The 20785-nt window shown below is 40.7% G+C and overlaps 2 protein-coding genes across 3 annotated transcripts in view; one reads left to right on the top strand and one right to left on the bottom strand.

Moving 5' to 3' along the window:
• Nucleotides 1-20785, bottom strand: part of zc3h7bb (zinc finger CCCH-type containing 7Bb) — a 100863-nt gene that overhangs the window by 69249 nt on the left and 10829 nt on the right.
• The window catches only part of rangap1b (Ran GTPase activating protein 1b), a 74292-nt gene continuing 62574 nt past the window's right edge, over nt 9068-20785 (top strand). The window contains exon 1 of one of the 2 annotated variants that reach the window (XM_052043160.1): nt 9068-9167. The gene's annotated coding sequence lies outside the window, so the exon portion shown is untranslated. Of the gene's footprint in view, nt 9175-20785 lie in introns of both variants that reach the window. The other variant, XM_052043161.1, reaches the window with a different exon arrangement.

Genomic DNA, 20785 nt, shown 5'->3' on the forward strand with positions numbered 1-20785 from the left:
GCAGCAAGCTACCTTCCCAAACTGCTCTAACCTATGTGATAAAGACATCCACAGAGCAACATTAGGAAAGGATGACATTCATTGAAGGACCAAACATTTCCTCTGCATGTTGGAATAATCCCACCGAAAGACAGTCCTCACTTCAACACCTTCTCAAGAGAACAGCAGCACACTTTGAGCATTTTAATGGAACGGGAGCTCAGTGTGAGCTCAATGTCTTAATATTGGGCTTGAACCTAGAGCAATCTTACTCTGAGGGGAAAGTATAACCAACTAAACTAACATAATCTATAGATAATTTTAAAAAGTCCATATTACAGAACACACAATAGAAGGGATGAGCTATAACAGGAAGCAGCAAATAATCAATGCTAGAGATGTTTTTAAAAATACTGTACAACTGAAAGTGATAAGGAAATCTACAATTTTAAGATCCAGAGTAGTAATGCTATGCATCTTAATTCCAAAACGGTAAAGATACCCCAAGATAAAGAATGGGTTGTAACACTCAGGAGGAAAAAATAGTTCTAAATTAGTGGATGAGAGATTTTGCTGGAAAATTTCAAAGCAAAGACAGTGGTTAGTGATGCAACTAGACAGTCAGCAATGGTGGGCTTGTGAATCTTTCGTACTGTGTGCAATTGACCTCTCCTTACAGATTTGCCCAGTGTCTGAAAAGAGCACAGAATTGCATTCAATGTAAAACATAAAGAGCTAGGCCAAAATATTGATAGTGGACAAGCCCATTGCTCCTAGTGGGAGAAGTTTAAAGTGATTAATTATATCTAGTAACACAATACCTCGACTTGAAACCAATTATGTACCCATACATCAAGCAAGACTTGCAACAACATAGGCAGGTACAGTACGATACATTCACTCTATCGTACATTCCTGACCAGTCATACTGATTGGGAGATGCAGACTGTAAGGCAGATACTTCTACTGGTGGGACTAGGTAAAAATCAACTTCAACTCCTGTACCGCCACGATGACCAAGCAGGTTCATCCAGTAAATTACAGAAGGATACTAAGAAGAAGAAAAATCATGTTGCTCATATTGAAGGCAAGCTGGAGAAGGTAGATGCCAGGGGTTAGTCAGTGCTTGGTTCAGTTCTGCTATCAGCATGGACAAGGTGAACATCAGAGAATCAAGAAAATTCTGATGACAGTCAGGATTCAGCAAACAACTCGTTTACAATTCTTCAGTATAATATGGATGTTACCAAAATGAACATTCAGATGGCAGAATCAGGTTAAATGAAGAAATGTACTAAGTAATGATTATTTCCTATAAAGCACAGTAATATAGACCTGCCTACAAGGAAGGACCTTAAAACCAAGGAATTGTCCAATATATTCACCATGTTATGGAAAATGAAAAACTACGGTTACCTATTTGCATCTTTTATGGTAATACTGGATTAATATTTGAAGCTGTGGAAGGTATAGACTGAGGGGAGAGAGCAGGGCAGATCATTATACATCATTATACTTCAGATGAACTACATCAGAAGAACAGCACAGAAGCAGTTCACTCACTCCATCTGATCCACGCAGGTTTATGCTCTACAAAAACCTCTCCTACCGCATTCATCATTCTCCCCCCATTTCTACTTTTTTCCAAATTCTCCAATGCTTGTCTCCACTGCCCTCAATGGTTCCACATACTCAACATTCCTTGAATAACGACGTTGTCCTGAATTCCCTATTGGGTTTATTAATAACCATTATATAAAAGAAGTCTGAACCATGGCTTCACCTGTGCTATAGTGGACAGAACCCTTGCCTCTAACCTGCCTATTTCTAGCACCTCTGTTCTCACTCCTCTCTTCCAGGACAGAGCAAGAACAGAGTTCCCCTTGTCCTCACCCTCCACCCCACAGGCTCCACATTCAATGGACCATCTTTTGAATTTGCACCAATTCCAACAAGATTCCACCACCAGACATATATTCCCCTCCGCCCTCTTTAAGCATTTCAAAAAGGACTGTTCCCTTCGTGACTCCCTAGTCTGCTCTTCCATCTCCACCAATCACTCCCTACCTCTCAGCACATTCCCATGCAACACGTCTACCTGTACTTTCACCTCTTCCCTTCCCACCAGGAATCCAAGCAGACTTTCCAGGCAAAGCAGCAATTCACTTCTAGTATACCACATTCAGTGTTCACAATGTGGCCTCCTCTGTGATTGCTTTGTGGAGCACCTACATTCAGTCCACAGGAGCAACTCTGAGCATCCTGTTGCCTGCTGTTTTAATTCTTCATCCCACTCAGATCTGACTGTGGCCTCCTGCATCGATACAACCAGGTCAAATAAAAAAAACTGAGTAACATTTCATATTCCATTTGGGCAGGTTGCAGCCTTCCAGACTAATAATGAATTCTCCAACCTTAAGTAACCTGCTTTTTGTGTCTGTATCAGAACTGGCCATTTCTTCTGTGGGTCCTCATACATGATATTGGCTCAGTTATCTCTCTCCATTAGTACAGCCTGACTGGCTGGGCAGATCTCACAGTCCTGCTATCAGCAATACATAACACAGCTAAGGAAGTATAATCACCCTCTAAATGCCCCCATTAACCCATCTGACCTGGCCTCACCCCATCACAGATATCCCCTTTGTCATATCCATCCCTCCTGCCACCTTCTCTGCAACTTCCCCCTTTCTTTCCCAATTCAGGAAATGCCACACCTGTACTTTCACCTCTTCCCTTCCCACCAGGAATCCAAACAGTCTTTGACTTGAAACATTGACTCTGTTGGAGACACAAGAGACTGCGGATGCTGGAATCTGGAGCAAAAGACAAGCTGCTGGAGGAACTCCGTGGGTCAGGCAGCATCTGTGGAATGGACAGTCAACTAAAAGTTCAGGTGAAGGGTCTCCACCTGAAACACCAACTGGTTTTCCTCACCTCACTTTTAAGTGGGCAGCCCTTTATCCCGAAGCAATATCCCCCTAGTTCTAGATTTCCACTACAACAAACAGCATCTGCCCCTGCAGCATCTCAAGTTCTTTGCTGCCAATTTCTGGGATACCGCGATGGGAGATGCATAGGATTATCCCAACAATAGAATACACAAATAGAATTGAATGAGTACTGCACTTATTGTCCTTTCAAAATTCAATCGAGCCATGTCTTTTCCAATCATCAAAAGAATCATTACTTCTGACTTTAACTAATTCTAGGGTTAGGGCACAAGTAATAAAAACAGGTGGGATCAATTTCTAGGTTAACAGCAGAAACAAAATCAGTGCAAAGTGTTGTTAACCTTTAATCAGAATGTGGGACAAGGAGGAGGCAATTCAACCCATCCATCCTTATTGCTGACTGACTACTAGCCTTCCTCCATCTTCCTGTGTCAGTTCTGTAACCCTTCACTCCTTTGCCTGAAGAATAATTTAACTGGTCTCAATTAAAAAAAAATTGAATTAACCTCCCACATGAAGTAAGGTGGCAGGTACTTTGTATTCTGCATGAACATCAGATGGGACTGGAGGGGCCAAAATGTCCTGTTCTTGCACTGTAAATTCCACATCTTTTTCTGTAAACATTTTCTGTTTCCAGACAATGAAGGAGGGACAGAGTTTCGAGGTAGACATTGACACCAGCAGGGTAAAAGTGCCCAAAGGATGCACTAGGATAGTGTAGGTGCACCCGACCGATGACAATTTCAGACATTGACCCAGTTCTTCAAAATTCAGTTGTTACTGAGCTTCAAGGCTTAGATGTGGCACAGTTTCACGGGCAAAAATATGCTGCTCAGGCATCCTCTGAGCCAAGCTCAGTAGCTTTAACTGGGCCCATTGCGGGGGCGGCATTGGAGCCTGACACGTAGGGGACGTGGTGAGACAGAATCGGGGAGGCATTGTGGAATCAATCTGTTGGTTATGGGGAGGACACTGGGAATGGGGAATGGCATGAGGAATGGTGTGATGGGGAGCAAGTGCAGGGCAGCAGCAAAGCCTGGGGTGCTGGAGGAACAGAAAGAGATGAGAGGGCTGGAGACCTGCGGTGGGGATGGCAAACTGTTTTATTGTGTGTGTGTGTGTGTGTGTGTGTGTGTGTGTGTGTGTGTGTGTGTGTGTGTGTGTGTGTAAGACCATGTTGTCTGAGGAGCTTCTGATGGGGACCCCAGGACACCATGGCCACATTCCCTTGCGATGCTCAAAAGGAGTATTGCATGAGAAATGGTATCATCCTACACGGCTCTGTCATAGCAATCGAGTCAGGATTGCAAGCACGAGTTTGAGGTATTGAGGATACAGCACAGACACAGGCCCATCAGCCCACTGTCTCTGCCAAACACCCATATTTACACTAATGCTAACCTGACCCATTTTATTCTCCCCACATTCCCATCAACTCCCTCAAATTCTACCACTCATTTACTCACTAGGAGGAATTCACAGTATCCAACTCACTTACAGTTTTGGGATGTGGAAGGAAACCAGAGCACCCAGAGGAAACACAAGCAGTCACAGGGAAAATATGCAAGCTCCAGCAGAGGTTGGGATTGAACCTCAGTCACTGGAACTGTGAGGGAGCGGCTCTACTCGCTGCACCACCCAACAGGTGCCCCCACTGTTTGGAAGAACAAAGCCTCTACTTTTTCTCACCACGCAACTTATCGCAGGAAGTGCCCAGTCATACAATGGCTCAGAAACGGTTCTTATCACTCATTGCTAGTGTAATAACAATCAATTTTCAATTGCTTAATACTGAAAGAAAAACAGTGTGATTCTTCTGAAATCCCAGGCAAAAACACTTTCCTTTTTCCAAACCAGCACCTCATCAAACAGGAAAATGAAACTGCTCTGTGGCCACAAGCTACCAGGTAGGCTCTGATTTCTTTATCCCGCTAACATGGACTTTGCTGGTGAATGACAATTTCAGACAAATGCTGCGTCAAAAGCCCTGGTTTGCACAACAGCGTATAAGAACTTTGGCTGCTGCTGAACACATTTATACAACTAGTGCAACACACTGAGTTCTGTATTTTCTTCGTCCAACTCGGTTTTGCACTAACCTTGCACTAATTTTGTATTCTGTATATACCATGTTTTGCACTATTTGTACTTGCACAATTTTTTTTGTCTGCGTTTATTTTATGTCCTCTGTTCTATGTATGTCCTCTGTTGTCTGAGTCTGGGGGAAACAACATTTCGTTCCTCCATGTGTTTTTATAGCATATGGATGAATGACAATAAAGTAACTTGAACTTGAATGCACACTTATACACCAGCAAGTCGGGGACTTAGACACAAGCCTAGTCAAACGTGCAAGTCCTGAAGTTACTGGCACCTTATGTTTCAACACTCTCCAATGCTGGGCTCCAACATCAACGTGCTCAGTGTTGCTGAGACTCCGCAGCAATAACACTTGTGAAATCAGTTCCCAGGTCCTGTGCCAGCTTACACTTGCCAGGGAGCCACAATCCCACTGATTTCAAAGGGAATTGCAGAGGCAGGGGCACAAAAGGCAGGAAGAAGTTCTTTTATTTTTCCATCATCTGTGCATACATCAAGAAACAGAAATTTAAAAAATTTGAGTTTATTTATTTACTTTTGTTTCCCCACATAAAACTTTTCACTAAATGGGGAGAGAATTTAGGAAATTGGAGGTGCAAAGGGACTTGGGGGTCCCAGTGCAGGATTCCCTAAAAGTTAACTTGAAAGTTGAGTTGGTAGTAAGGAAGGCAAATGCAATGTTAATATTCATTTCAAGAGGACTAGAGTAAGGAAGCAAGGATGTAATGCTGAGGCTCTATAGGAGAATGGGGATATTGGTCAGACCACGTTTGGAGTATTGTGAGCAGTTTTGGGCCCCATATCTAAGGAAGGATGTGCTGGTATTGGGGAGGGTCCAGAGGAGGTTTACGAGAATGATCCCGGGGGTGAAATGGCTAATGTTTGATGGCTCTGGGCTTGTACTCACTGGAGTTTAGAAGGATGAAGAGGGAAATCATTGAAACCTACTGAATATTGAAAGACCTGGATCGAGTGGACAAGGAGAGAATGCTTCCAGTCGTGGGAGAGTCTAGGATCAGAGGACACAGCCTCAGAATAAAAGGACATCCTTTTAGAACAGAGATGAGGAGGAATTTCTTTAGCCAGAAGGTGGTGAATCTGTGGAATTCATTGCCACAGACGGCTATGGAGGCCAAGTTATTGGGTATGTTCAAAGCAGGAGTTAATGGGTCCTTGATTAGTAAGGATGTCAAAGGCCACAAGGAGAGGGCAGAAGAATGGGGTTGAGAAGGAAAAATAGATCAGCCATGATCGAATGGCAGAGCAGACTCAATGGGCTGAATGGCCTAATTCTGCTTCTGCGTCTTATTGTCTTAATGCACAAATTTCTTATTTCATTCCAGTGATTAAACTGCAATAATAAAAAAAATTGATTTCCCCCGACCTCTCTAAATCATGGAAAATTTAAAATTAGAAGCTCAGGAATACTGTTCAGGTCATGATCCCATTTAAACGTATGGAAGTTGTGTTTAAGTGTGTGAAATGTAAGAATAGGGTGAAATTTTATGCCAAAAACAAGTTCTTGAGACTTGGAAAGAAGATTTCAGTTATTTTCAATGTTCATATGAGGAAAGCATGTCTAAATTACGAACGAGCGTTCATAGATGTAGCACATGCACTTTATGAATTGATCAAATTATTAAATTAGCTCTACTCCCTGCCTGGAAATTAATTCGCACAAAAGCAGGCGAGGCCTACAATGCAAACTGAAGCCGCGGTATTGCGTAGCTCCCTCACCGACCTCACAACAGTTCCCCGGCTCCACTGTAAGCGGGTCCAGAGGTCGGACCACATGAATGCAAGAAGCGTTAAAAGCGAGAGAAACCGAAACCTAAGCCTGTAATTGCTGAAAACAGAGATTCTGAGGAATAAACACTAATACGCCCGACCAACTTAAAACGATCTCTTTGCCCGTGTTGTATTTTTGCTGAATTTACCTCTTTCAATGGGATTTATTCCCTCCCTCTGGCCGCCTTGCTGGTTTCCGGATTAAAATCACATACATCTGTTCAGTCATTGAAGGTTTAAGGCTGAAGTTTCTGCTCCATCGCCTGTCAGCACTCTCCACCCAGTGCTCCGCCTTCCTGCTCACTGATTCAGAAGGAAGCAATACGTCCCAAGTTGAACTTAGCCCACCTCTCTCTCTAATGCTGAGATCCCCAACACTGACCGGAGCTCTTCCTTGTATCTTCAATACCTCTCCTTCAATTTAAGCCAAGGAACTCTTATTCCTGGCAGTCTGGCTGCGATTTATAACTTCATTGAAAAGAGCAAATTTAATATAGATTTATCTGGATGTTATCCCAGTGAGGGGGAGTAGGAGCAGAGGGGTGATGGCAGCAGTGTGGATGATACACTCACGTCCCCCTGCTATCCACTGGTCAGAGAAAACTAGGTGGACACAGGAATCTCTTCAAGCACTTCTTGGCAAACATGGAAGAAGTGCACACATTGAATGAGATCCTCAGTGCTCACTTCTTGGACCCATTGATGGCCTTCTCAGTCAGGTTATTTCTGTGCTTGGTGCCAGAATTTTGATCTCTTTCTCCTCTTAATATTTTCCTCAAGATTGGAATGCTGCCTTTTTATAGTTTTTTTTTACTTTTGTATTAATAATTAACAACCTGCTGAAATAAAAACAGGCTGTGCAGCATCTTTGGTGCGGGAAATGTAGTTCGTGTCTTGATTTTATCAGAATATTATTTGCTCTTTCTCTGAATCAAAAGCAAAGCTTGAGCTTGAATTCTAGACAGAAATTGTACCCAAAGTGTGGTGACTTGCTGGAGCTGTCATCTATAAAATTATGTGTTGATCAAACCCCTGTCTACCTGTGCAAGTGGTTGCAGAATATTCACAGCACCATGTGAACGATTAGTCACAGACTCATAGAGTCCTACAGCACGAGAAAAGGCTCTTTGCTCAATTAGTCCACGCCGACCAAAATTCCCATCCAAGCTAGTCCCATTTGGACGATATCCTTCTAAACCTTTCCTATCCATGTACCTGTCCAAGTACCTTTTAAACGTTAATGTACCTGCCTCAACCCCTTCCTCTGGCAGATCATTCCATATACTGACCACTCTCTGGGTGAAAAAGTTGCCCCTCAGGTTCCCATTTGAATCTCTCCCCATTCACCTTCAACCCATGCACTCTAATTCTTGATTCCCCAACTCTGGGTGAAAAAGACTGTGCACATTGACCCTATCTATGCCCCTCATGATTTTCTACACCTTTATAAGATCAGCCCCCATTCTCCAATGCTCCAATGAAAAAATCCCAACCTGCTCAACCTTTCTCCATAACTGAGGCCCTCAGGTCCTGGCAACGTCCTTGTAAAAGGTCTGGCAAATGCTTCTGGATTGATGCATCCAAATACATTAACTTGCTGGTTACTTTATTAATATTTGTGAGATCTTGTTTCTATAGTAAGACTATAAAATATTAACTACATTTTACAAAATACTTAAGGATGTCCTACAAAGTAAAGGGTGCTATGTAAATAAACTACTTACATTTGCAAATAAAAGTATCAGCCTTGGCTCAGGATCAGGTAACTGTGGATTCTAACACATCTACTCAAGAGTTGAAGGATGGAATTGATCTCACCTATCAGTGAAACATGGAGGGAGTGCAGCACTGTCAGACGTGCCATTTTTGAGATAAACCACTCGTGGCTGGCTTTGCCTGATCTGCCCACTTCGGTAAATATTGATGGGGGAATATAGTAGAGGAATTACCAATGAAGCCAGTTTGCTGCTGTCTGGTGGGTTATTAGCAATTTGTAACGCGGAGAGCATTTGACAGGGTCCCCGCGTTGTCTGCAATAATCCCCGACGCCTGCAGGTGGTGCGGTCGAGCACCTCTACCCACCAGATCCTCTCACCCGCTCTGCGATGGAAAGGGTGGGGAAACCGCTTCGCGCAATGTTCACTGGGAATTGTAAGCGCTCCGACCTCAACGGAGGGAGCTTCGCATTGGGAAGAACTACAACTCCCATGATGCTCGGCCCTCTGCACATGCGCAGGAAGAAAACGGCGGAACTTGCTAGATGCCGGTTTGAAAAGCGTTGACCGCCATTAAGTCAAAAAATAGGCGCGTGGAGCGGGCGCTGTTAAATTTCTTTAAATCCGAACGGTTTGTGGTAATTTTTTAAAACTTTATTTGCTCATTTAATTTACGTTTTTATTTGAGTGAAATTTTCGATGAATTAATATGAATGATGATTTGAGAGTAACATGTGGGTTTTAATCGATTTATTAATCGAAGCAACGTGTTGGGTCAGTGATAAACAACGAGCGGGCTGAGGAGGCGCGGTGTGAGGGCATTCGGGACGGAGGTCGGGAGGTGTTTGGCTGCTGAGGGAACTGGGGGGGGGGGGGGGGTGTGGGGTCGGTGTCCGGTTGTCGCCTCAGTGAGTTCAACGTGCTCCCAAATATCAGGATGTTCCCTGTAATCCGACGGGGCTCTCGGTTTGGTGCCTCATCTGGAAGGTGGGGCTTCTGTCTAGTAGTCAAAGTCAAGTTTATTGTCATGTGCACAAGTACATGTGTGTACAGGTTCAATGAAAGACTTAATTGCTGCAGCATCACAGGCACATAGCATCATATAAGCAATATTCACAAGAAAAGCATGAACTTAACCAATTTAACAATTTTTACAAGAAAGATCAATTAGAACAAAAAAAGGTGTATTTCAATGCAAAGTGATCAAAATGTTCATAGTGTTGCTAAACTGTGGTGATTAGGGTTTTGCAGGTTGGTTCAAGAACTGAATGGTTGAAGGGAAGTAGCTGTTCTTGAACCTGGTGGTGTGGGACTTCAGGCTTCTGTACCTCCTGCCCGATGGTGGCTGTGAGAAGTTGGCATGGCCCGGATGGTGGGGATCTTTGATGGATGTTGCCTTCTGCAGATACTACCAGTTGGGGGGAGGGATGTGCCTGTGATGTATTGGGTCGAGTCCACTACTCTCTGCAGCTTCCTACATTCCTGTGCATTCAAATTGCTGTACCAGACCATGATGCAACCAGTCAGGGCACTTTTGACAGTAAATCTGCAGAAGTTTGTTGGTGTTCAGTGACCTGCTGAACCTCTGAGAAGGTAAAGATGTTGGTGCGCCTTCCTTGTGATTGCATCTATGTGTTGGGCCCAGGATAGGTCATCTGATATCTTAACGTCCAGGAATTTAAAGCCGCTGACTCTCTCCACCACCAATTTCCCCCCAATATTGACTGGTGCATGTTTGCCCTCCTTCCCCTTCCTGAAGTCAACAATCAGTCCTTTAGTTTTCTTAACATTGAGTGAAAGGTTGTTGTTGCAGCACTCAGCTGGGGTGTCCTATCTCACTCTGATAAGCTGACTCATCATCACCTGTGATTCATCCAACAACAGTGGTGTCATCAGCGAATTTGTATATGGCATTGGAGGTGTGCTTAGCCACACAGTCACGTATGGAGAGTAGAGCAGGGGGCTGAGCACTCAGTATTGGGGTGCACCTGTGTTGATGGTCAGCAAGATGTTACCAATTTTCATTGAGGTCTGCTGATGAGCAAGTCAAGTATCCAGTTGCAGAGGGAGGTATAGAGCTCCAGGTCTTAAAGCTTGATGATGAGTTTGGATGGGATGATTGTGTTGAACGCTGAGCTGTGGTCGATGAACAGCAGCCTGACATATGAGTTCCGGATGGTCCAGAGAAATCACATCTGCTGTTGACCTGTTGTGGTGGTAGGTAAGCTGAAGCAGATACGGGTCATCACTGAAGTGGATCCAGGTTACCTCTGAGGCAAGAGTTGATTCACACCATAACCAACCTCTCGAATCACTTCATTACGGTTGATGTAAGCGCTACCGTACAGTAGTCATTGAGGCAGGTCACCGTGCTCTTCTTGGGCACTGGTATAATATGGGAACCTCAGAAGCGAGAGGTTGAATATGTCTGTAAATACTCCAGCCAGTTGGTATGCACTAGAGTGTTACATTTGTGCTCAGGTATTTGGAATGGGGTTGAACTGGGTGCCGACTGATTTAGAGGCAAGAATGCTGTCAGTTGAGTCAGGCAGAGAACCTGAGGTTGCCCTCTGGGTCATTCAGAGGGGTGGGTGGAAGCAGGGCAGTCTGCTGCCCTGGGTCACTGTGGCTTTCCCAGCAATTTAATGATGTGACAGCATTGCCAGAGGCCTAGAAGAAGTTAGTTTACTTGGATGCTGTATGTGAAATAGACAGGCATGTAACAAAAATTATTGTTTACCTGCAGAATTTTCCAGTCTGAGTCAAAGATGGGAAGGTAACAAGTTTTGTATTTGGAGTGGGAAACCAAAACCTGTCTCAATTAAACAGTTCTTTAGATTGAGAAATTAATCACTAATGTCTTCAGAGGGAAATGAGGAAATTGTTCATCTAACATTTGTCATTGAGAAATTGCGAGGCTCTGTTCATGAGTGAGTGTGCTGATCTTTCAATTTTGAGCTGAATAGATACAGACAGTATGGATTTGTAAAGGATATGCCATACTAGATGTATTAATGCAGCAGAATTTTGTTTATGGTGTATACAAATCTATCACATTGAGCTTAATGTTGTCTTTGGAAAAAGTAAGACCACATATTGCTAAGAATCTAAATTTTGGATAAGTGGCTTGTCAACAGGGTAAGACAAACTCCAGCAAATTTTGAAGGGTTAGATATCTGGATTGGAGGAAGCTGTCAAATTAGCATGATACTGAACCACTTTCTACTCCCAAGGGGCAAGAACTGTACTTGTCATGGATATCAGAAAAAAGTAAGAGGTAGTGCGGAGTGAAAGTATAGATTCTGGTGCATGGGAAATATATGAAGAGCAGCAAATGGTAACAAATTATAGAAAGTGAGTATGAAAAGAAACTTGCAAGGCATATCAAAATCAATACAATTTTCTTTGGAAAGAAATATGTAATTATGAGGATTTTGGATGCCATGAAAGCTGGAGATAGTGTATATAAACCTAAAGAAATTGCAGTGATATAAATCACTGATCATAATGGTGCAATGGATCAAAATAATATTATAAACCAAGGAAAGTACACATCAATCTAATTTTGGGTAGCTGTCACAAACTTGTATTATAGCAAAGGATGAGGCCATTCAGCCTATCGTGCATGTATCGTGTTCAAATTGTGCCAGTAGAGAGTGCCATCCTTTGGGGTCAGAAGTTTCTGATCCCCTGGGTTTTGAAGTGTGAGAGAACTTTTCAGTTGCCCTAATATCAAATTCTCTCAGTTTAGTAACCCTTCCTGTAAATTGAGGAATTGACTTTAATCTCTAATGTTGACAGAAGGAAACCAGGAAGTTATAGTTTAGTTTCTCTAACAGCTGTCCTGTAAGAAATTGCTGGTCTCTGTTTACGAATCATAAAATTTTCAGCTGAACTGAAAGCAGTTATGGATTTGAAGGATAGGATGTGCAAATGGACATGATTTGAATTTTTTAAAGGTCTGAGTTTGCACTAACCTTTCAAAAATGTGCCACAACTGGGACCAAAGTAGTGAACTCAGATATTTATGGATACTATTTCTAGAAGGTAATTGATAAAGTTTCTTACTCGAGACCTAGTTAAATTTGCTCAGTGAATTAACACCAAATTATTTACCTGGTTAGGAAATTGGAATGGTGGGAGCGGGTTTTCAAATTGGAGATGTGATGAGGGGTGCCCTACAGGGGCCAGTTTTGAACCTAAGCTATTCACTGCCTTTATTATCTGCTTGAGTTAGATGATGGGATAGTGAATCCTGTATTTGTTGCGTGTGCAAATATATAATGTCATAAGTGTTTAAAAAGTGTGAAATTGCAGAAATAGTACTAGGTTATGTTGATGGACAAAAATGTGGCAAAAAGGATTTCAATGAAGGGACGTGAGGTGATCCACTTTGGGCCAAGAAAGAACAGATTGGAGTGGAGGTCCAAAGATAATCAGTGCATATGGAGCCTAAGTATCTTTGGACAAGGACATAAAATACACAAAAAGGTATGTGTAATGCTAGCCTTTTGTAGCAAGAGGAATAGAATGTGAGATAAGGCCGTCAAAAACTGTAGATGCTGGAAATCTGCTGGACCTCTGATGATGGTCCTGGGCTCTGAGTGTTCAGTGTTTCTCCTTCCACAGATGCTGCTTGACCTGCATAGTAGAAATCATGTTAAACCTGTTCAAAGTTGTAGTTAGACCAAAATTGGAAGACTGTAATTCTGTGCACCAGCCTTGGAGTGTGTGCAACAGAAGAGATACTAGAATGGTATCTGGACTCAAGTTTTAAATTAGAAGAGTAGTTATGCAAAATAAGGTGAAAGGTGTTTGATTAAAGTATTCAAGATAAAAGGAAACTGATAGTTTCCTCTGGTTGAGTCCATGGGAAAATAGGGGTTTGTGGAGTTTTGGTCAAAAAACAGCTATGAGCTCAATGGCAGAATGGGCTTGAGGGGTTCATTGGCCTATGCCTGTTTCTGTACTCAAGAAAGACTGGAGATAATTGAGATTGATTCATCTTCTTTGTCAGCAAGTGCATTAAGACATGACCGAGTTAAGATAATTATTGAGAATGACTTGAGCAGCTGAGTGTCTAGTGTCCCAGTCACTTATCACAATAAAAGCTTCATGGAAATCATTCTGTTTGTTACTTTGTAAAGATTTGGTACCTGTATTATGAAAATCTCCATAGGATTACTTATATTTGAATAATGTTGTTCTTTAGTAGCTATGTGAATAGTACTGTTGGAGATTTTGCCCTTTTGAGAGGAAGTTATGCCTGCAGAAAGTTCTTGAGCTACGGAAAAATAGAGTAAAATACAGAAATCTGTCAATGTAAAACTAGTGGAAGCGATTTGATTAAAATGAATCAAGAGTATTTTTGAGGTTGATTTATGGGTCTTCACATTTCACACAAAAACATAACATGTCCACATGCTCAGACAGGACAGATCTAAGTATTTTCAACATCTTAAAGGGTACTTAGCGGTGGGGAAGGGAGATTAGAACTTATGAAAAAGCTGTACCAAGGAGCCAGCATGGGTGTGGTGGCTAAAAAGATGGCTTCCTCCTGTCATGATTCTGTATTATGTTTGTAGTCCACTTTATCACCTCTGTTTAGAATGTTACTTTGCCATCTTTGGATTCAAATATGTTTTAGCCATCCTTCCAGAAACTTCGGCTCCTCCTGAAAAGTACCTTGTACCTGTTTAAAAGTTCAGTTGCCTGGTGCCACACTTTAAATGTTTCTCCCTAAATCTCTCCTGTTTCCACTTTTTCCAATATGAAAATCATTTTGCATGTTTTTTTAAACCAAGGCTATATGTGTTGTATGTTTAATAACAAATCCCATGACACAATTCTAAGTGTGGAGAGTTCTTCTGAGAAACACTTAACCTTGAGTGACAGTGACAAAATAATAGCTGATTAATCCTCACATTTGCTGCTTGCTGGACCATGTGTGTAAATTGAAAGCATATTTCAACACATTTGTTTTGTAGTCATTGTAAATGTACTACAGAAAAATAAGTTTTTTTTAAAGCAAACAGTTACAACTTGTACATTTTTAGAAAAGTTATAGCAATAAAAGTAGGAGAGTTGCATTTAATAGTTCTTGTGCACTAGTAATCTATTTCCAGTCTCTAAATGCCCTACACTATAAGCTTGCAGGAATGAGCAAAGTACAGAGAGCATACATTGTCCTTTGTATAAAATATGGTAAGTGATGGAAATACTTAGCAGGTCAAGCAACTTTGGAAACCTGAATGATGTGTGGTGATGCTACTGCTGGCAATCAGAGAGTGATGAAGGCTTGTTACTTTGGAACAGTTGTCAAATTTGGCTGTCTGATTCTAACACTGTTGTGCTGAGACTTGTAATTTTTCCTCACTAGCTATCAAACATTCTCTTTTACAGTCATAGGAAGGGAGAAAACATCAATGAGAATTTCCATTCTTTTGACTGTTATCCTGCAGGAAGATGACTATTAAATGTCATTCTATCAAAGTTATTTGCTAATTGATATCTATTCACAGAAAAGATTGCCAATTTGGTCTGATACCAATTGCTTAAATGTTGGAGCCTGTGATTCTATATTTTGTAAAGTAACATCTGAAGAATTTTTTTGTATTGATAATCAAATAATTTCTTGCCTGTCATTGAATAAAATTAGAGAGTACTGAAGCATGAGTTAAGAGCTTTTTTGATTGCTTTATGGAATGTGGATTGTCCATTGATCTGGATTTTGAGTTGCCCAGGTAAAAGCAGTAGATTTCCTTCCCAAAAAGATGTAAATAATTGTTTCTACAGCAATCCAGTCATTTCATGGTGAACATTACTGACGCTAGCTGTTCTTGAAAAGAAATCCATATCTCTTGAATTAACTGAATTGAAATTTGTATCTTTTGGGATTTGAACTCATTTCTTGAATAATTAGTTCAGGCTTCTAGATTACTCATGCAGTGATTTAATCACTAGGCTACTGTTCCATGTGAGATAAAGCAAATAGTGCCTTGCATAACAAAAACACGTCTAAAAACTGTTAACATTTAAAAGGCAGTGATGATGTAGAGTATTACAAAGGGGTAATGTTCATGTTTTCCACACTCTGTTCTAGGGCATTCATTTTCAGTGTATGAGCAATTCCACTATTGAAGTAACCAAACCACCAACTATCATCCCAATTCTGTAGATGAGAATCTGATACTTTTTGATGTGGGGAAAATGGCCCTAGCCAATACATAGAGGCAAATCAAACTATGTAAGTTAGCTTGTTAAAGAAAAGTTGACTTTACACACTTAGTAGATCAACTGGTGGTAGTGAGGCTGAGGGGGATCTGAGTGCCCAAGATCCTGAGTCAGATCAATGTAGACTTCAGTGCAGATTGTAGGAGTGGAAGAAGTTGCACTGTGGTGAGATCATTGAAAGGGTTTGAATACAAATAAGGTATTGGGGAGCATGAAGGTACCAATGACAGAATTTTGGATCAAATGAGCAGAGTGCTGAGGTTGAGAGAGTATCCAGTATCGTTGGGTCTGCAGGTCACAAAAGAATAAATTTGGGTTTTAAAAGTAGATAATTTGTTTGAGTGGTTACAGGTTAACTTAGCAAGGTGCATATGGGTGAAGTGATTTTTGTAATATAGGAAATGTGTAAATTATAGGTTAGAGGAATAGATGAACAGTTTTTCACGAAATGGTGAGAAACCAAAATAGTCAGTAATTTAGGAAGAATTGAGAAAGTGTGGATGAAGTTACAATAACAGGTTTTAGATGTCAAATGGTTAGCTGAGTTTAATTGCACGGCGTTTGGAATACAGAAGTAAAGAAGTCTCTGTGTCGGTACAGAGTAAATTCATTTGATTAATTCACGAGATTGAAATGAGATGGTTCTCCTGTGAGGAGAAATTGAATAGTATGGACCTGCAGTCACTACTTTTTTTTGAAGAATTGAGGATGATCTTCTGAAACTAAAATTTTAAGAGGATGGCAGAGAGAAGGTTAAAAATGTGATTCCTCCAACAGGAAAGTTTAGAACGTGGGTCCACAGCCATAGAGCTTTAGCCATTTAGGACCAAGATAAGATTGAGATGCTTCAGATTCACTTGAGAGGATATTAACTACTGAGTATATTCAAAGCTGAAACTGAGATTTTTTTGGAGTAATAGGCGGTACAAAGATAAGGTGAGAAATGTGGACGTGCTACAAGGTGAACCATGATCTTGAAGGCTGGCATTTTTTTTGTTTGACGCTCTTCAAATTTCTATTGCCATTACCATCCAGCAACCATCAGTATTTCACTTCAGTGTTAGAGTCTTAGCTTAAAACTATGAAATCTGTATTACTACAATTTTTCTAACAATTCAGGAGATCAAAGTTCAAAATTATGAAAATGAATTCAATAAATCTGGCAATTTGTGGCTTGCATCAGAAAATGTCTAGAATAATGTCCATTTTGCCAATAACATCTTTATTAATGCCTCAAAGAACTGAACTAGCCATTTTTCTACTTTGGTCAACAAGTGATTTCACATAATGGTGCTGCCTCAGGCCAAAGTAGAGATTGGTAGTAAATATCCCAGGACAATTTACCAAAGTAAATATTAAGCTTCAATGCAGCCATGTAATACATTAATATGCAAATACTTCAGTTGAATCTCCACTTGAACTAATGGGAAAAATTGTATTAATATAGGAAAATGCTGCTATGGAGGCTTACTGGATCGATAGATCAGAGCAACAAAACGTAGCCACTTTAAGTACTTTTTGGGGCCTCAGTTTATAGTGTGTACTACTTGCTATTCACTGAAACTTAGCCTCTTCAGTATTAGATGGTTATTTCCTTCAATCTATTGTTCTGAACCCCAACTGACTCTTGAGAGACTCATAGCACAGATTAGAGAACTGATCAGAGCACAGATTAGAGAACTGATCAGAGCACAGAAGATCAATGCCAATGAACCATCTTAAGAACCTTAATTAAAATGGTACGGCCATCATTGGTAACTCCATAATTCATTCATAAACCAGACTATTCATCTGCACACTCACAAATCAGGCAATTGTCTTTTAACCACATATGAGGAACTACAATAAAACAGGTCAATATAACCGATGAGTACATTATTGAAGAGAGGCTGAACGTTTTGAAAATATTTGTGATCATTTAAAACAAAATGTACAGTGTAATTCATTTATACCGATCACAATTCTACACTAAATATATTTTGAAAGTTGTATTTTACCACTTGGGGTCTGCATCCCTATCATGATCTGACTTGGCACATTTGGCTGCATTAGGGGTTGGGTCAAAAAGTGGCACATCTGAAATGCAACAGGATTAGGTGTAAAGGAAATGTGGTAAAATGCCAGAATAATGCAAAAGCAAGTCACTTTTCCTGCCAAAGGGGTGGGGGAGGGTGGTAATGCACTATTGTCACATTTCAACTATGAATGTGTTCCTTTGCTTTTTCACTGTTTGTGCTTTATAATCCTGGGTACAGCATATATGAAAACCTCTAAACCAAAAGGGACTATTTCAAAACTGTATTAATCTTTAGAATTATAATCAGAAGTGCACAAATCTATAAAGGGTAGGACTGCAGAACATGTTTTTAACATTGTAGAGATGCATTATCCAACACCCATGGCTGGCTTCTCCTTCCAGTGACAGCCATCTGCCAAGCAGGACTACAGTCTGCCTAACCCCCATAGCATCTGAGTATTAATGTTTATTCTTTTGGCTCACTTAAGAGTGCCTCCAATCTATCTTCCTCTGTAGAACACAGGACGAGATATAACTAGTTTCCATTTGAAGACATGCACATGCATAACGCATTTTAAATAAAGGCAAAGTGAAGCTTGGCAGAAATAGCCTCATCACATGGCCAAATATTTTGCCAACACTGAAACTAGGCAGTTAAAGGCCACATTTGGTTGCAGTTTTGGAAAGCTGCCAACACTGAGAGAACACTAACAGTGCAAGTTATCACTCAAAAGAAGCAGCAAACATATGTTGTGCAAGAAAAACATTCACTAGCTTGTTCAGTGCCTTTTCTAATCCAGTGCAAATGTGACCTTCACTTCAATTAAAAATACTGCTAATTAAGAGTACAGTTCCCAGGCCACATACTAAATTACTGGTGCTACCATTTAATATTAAAAGTTACACATGAATCCCAAGAGATGATACAAAATTTCTTTACATACGACTGAATGGATACAAAAATAAGAATATATCACTAGGTTGATGAGTTCAATTCTTTTTCATATTTTGACCCATTTTCTGATTAAGGGCCCAGACCATTCATGCAATATGTACCTTTTCTCTTTACAGATGCTAAGTAATAAGTACATTACCAGCATTTTCATTACTTATATTAAAAAAATCCTTTCCTCACCTAGTTAATAAAATACAGTAGCGTTCCACAGCACTGAAGTCATAATTCTCCAGTATGTGAATCCATGCTGAATGCTGCCTGAACATTCAACTGTGGCGCAATTGCATGTAGAGTGTGACCAGTTCTTACCTGGCACTCAAACAAGCTCAGTTTACAGCTGGAATCACCTGACAATGCTTTTTTTTAATTCCAGGGTATTATAATGTGTACCAACATCTGACACCAGCAAATAAAGCTAACTATTCAGAAATTAACCACCAGTACGCTTAACGTCAGGTTGTCTAATGTCTACAAGAAGCAAAAATATTTTAATAATTTGGATCAGTTTGTGAATTATTAAAATGAACTAGTCACTTCAATGACATATTTTCTGGCTCAATGACTGAAAATTATCATCCATTAAATCAGCCAAAAAAAAAGCACCATTCTCTAGTTATGGGCAAGTTACAATACTGGGGGGAGAAAATAATCGATGTTGGGAGTCCTTCAGGTACTGACAAATGTGAACAAAAAGGGGTTCCTTTAGTTCACAATTCAACAAACTTTACAAAAATGCAACAAAGTCCTGGCTTCTTACTTGGAAGGAGACCAGACAGCAGCTATGTCATGCTGGAGGGGTGGGGTGGCTAGGCTCCTCCTGTAGATAATAGACCACTTTGGTTTGGCATCACACCCTATTTCTGAAGCCTAGTGCAGTGCTTTTCCTCAAGTTCTTTCTGAATCTTGTAGATCTTCTCAGCCAGCAGATGATAGTACTCAGCCTGAATTTACAAAAAGAAATTGATTTTATTTTTATAAAAGGATGACAAGACACTGTTGGCTATAAACAAAAATCAGCAAGGTCAGAAAAAGGAATGAACCTAAACGTTCCAAAAGAGAGTTGGTGTAAATTTGTGGCTTCCTTGCATGCTACCAGAGTACATTCGAACCCAACTCAGAGTGACAGTGTTTTCTATTTTCATTCTATAAGCCGTTATAATATCAGCCTAGTGCCATTCTAACTTTGTAAAGAAATGACCTTAGAATTGCTGTCAGCTTGTTTGACTAGAGTATGCATCCTTTCATTTGGTTGGAATAAATGCTAGCCTATACTCTGGAGTATATAGGGCAAGGTAAGCTATTGCCATGCAAAGCCTTGATTTAACCACCTCTAGAGTACTGTGAGCAGTTCACATACCTCACCTCAGGATGGATAAATTGCACTTGGAGGGAGTGCAGGGTAGATTTACCACAATGATAACTGGGCTCTCCAGTGGAGAGATTTTACAAATTAGGGTCATAATTCTTGGAATTTAGGTCAAGGGTGACTTCAAAGTTTTCTAGGTATTAAGAGGTCTGATAGCACCAAACCACTTTCTTGGAGGTGGGCACGGGCAGAAAATAGTTCTATCTTTAAAAGGTGGTTGATGTTTTGAACTCTTCCACAATTGCCAACTGACATTAGGTCAAATGCTGATTTTAAATATTGGTTGAGGAATTTTTGTTAACCAAGATTTAAGGGATATATGGAGATAAGTCTCAGACTAGCCATGACCTCAATGAATGCTGGAATAGGCTCAAAGGGCTAAATGGTCTACTCCCCATTCCTGTTATTAGTTTGTCTCTACATATTTGGATAGAATACAGAAATGGTTGTAATGGGTTCTATTCACTTGACAATGCTGTGTTATTTCAGCTATATTTAGCATTCAGCGCAGTTCACTTCTCAAACAGTTCACAGCATGCACGCTTAACGATTTAACATCACATGCCAGAAAGAACCATCCCCAGGTTTTCCACTAAACCAAGATTAAATTATTTCTACAGAAACATTAAATTATAACTTACCCTGCTGTTGGCAGACTCATACATATCACCTTCAACT

The sequence above is a fragment of the Pristis pectinata genome, chromosome 33 (assembly GCF_009764475.1).
Source record: "Pristis pectinata isolate sPriPec2 chromosome 33, sPriPec2.1.pri, whole genome shotgun sequence".
NCBI classification, from domain to species: domain Eukaryota; kingdom Metazoa; phylum Chordata; class Chondrichthyes; order Rhinopristiformes; family Pristidae; genus Pristis; species Pristis pectinata.